Genomic DNA, 1,490 nt, shown 5'->3' with positions numbered 1-1,490 from the left:
ATTGAAATCATTTATAATACTATTCATGGCGATAAAACAACTAATCACCATTTTAAAATAACTACATAAACTTTCATCTCTCATTAAACATATAACACTTTCTTAACATGATAATAAAAAGTACCATTTTTTTTAACTTTTAAGAAGTGAAATACACTTTGTCATGCATAAATAAGGTCATGCCATCAATGAAAATTTTGAAGTTTAGGGGTTGGCTGTCAAAACGAGATGGTACGCGGACAGCCTTCATAACTCTTTATTTGGTTCGTTTTGGCTCGAAATACTACTTATCAAGTATATATATATATATATTAAGTAGTATTTTAAAAAAATCTAATTGACTACAAGACTACAAAGATTTATAATCAATTAAAATATTGATTAAGAAAATATAATAAAAATTATTAAATTAGATCCAAATGATGTTTTAATATAAATAATATTTTTTAAATCTTGCTCAAATCCTTATTGTCTTATGGCTACATGATTAGGGTTGTTAAAATGACTCTTTGTTCGTGAACAGCTCATGTTCCCCTTGTTAAGCAAACGAGCCGAACACGAACACTCTTTTTGAGCTCGAAATATAAACGAGCCGAACACGAGCGAACATTTACACCCCTATAGATATGTACATACATAAAAATTGAGTGGTAGGTTATGTAAATCTTCCTTAAATTTGTATCAAGAAAGCAAAGCAATTGAAGTTACACAAAACGTCGTGAGATCATGTCAAGTTCCAACTAATAATGTACCATCGTGGCCCTTCTTATTTGGGATGAACAATGAACATCCAATTAAAGAAGGTAGCATTCCATATGATTTGACACATTACCATCCATGCCAGCGACAACCTTGATTCAATGATACAATCAATCGGTATTGCAGGCTCTATGTGATGTACATACATTTGTGCCCGTTAATAAGTTAAATATTATAAAATAAGAAAATTATTATCAAAGCATATTAATTTTATATCAATTTAATTTATTTTTAAAAAATAACATATAATTAACAATTAAAACTTTTATTTACCTTTAAGTAAACCTAACGAATACAAAATTATTCATCATAATTATAATTTTATCAGCGTATACCAATCTTTATTTTTTTAAAATACAAAATATATATTTAGTATCCTTGTTTAAACTTTAATAGTGCACATCATATAAATAATGAAAAAAAAAATCATTAAGAAAAGAGTAAAATGCTATTTACAAAATAGTCCCAACTATTTTAAAATTGAGTTATAATAATCCTCCATATGGACTATTTCAACCTCAATTTAAAGAGTCTTCAGCCTAATTTAACATTTTTATAAACTCTAAGACTAAAAATATATCATGTGGACTATTTTAACACTTCATTTATGAAGAAAATAAAAGTTAAATCACTTAACTATCCCTCACTTGAGCCTTCCCATAACATATAGAGCCACATTGAACAAACATAATTGCAATATATAATATATATATATATATATATATATATAT

The sequence above is a fragment of the Phalaenopsis equestris genome, unplaced genomic scaffold (genome assembly GCF_001263595.1).
Source record: "Phalaenopsis equestris unplaced genomic scaffold, ASM126359v1 Scaffold000134, whole genome shotgun sequence".
In the NCBI taxonomy this organism is placed as follows: domain Eukaryota; kingdom Viridiplantae; phylum Streptophyta; class Magnoliopsida; order Asparagales; family Orchidaceae; genus Phalaenopsis; species Phalaenopsis equestris.
This window is presented reverse-complemented; position numbering follows the sequence as displayed.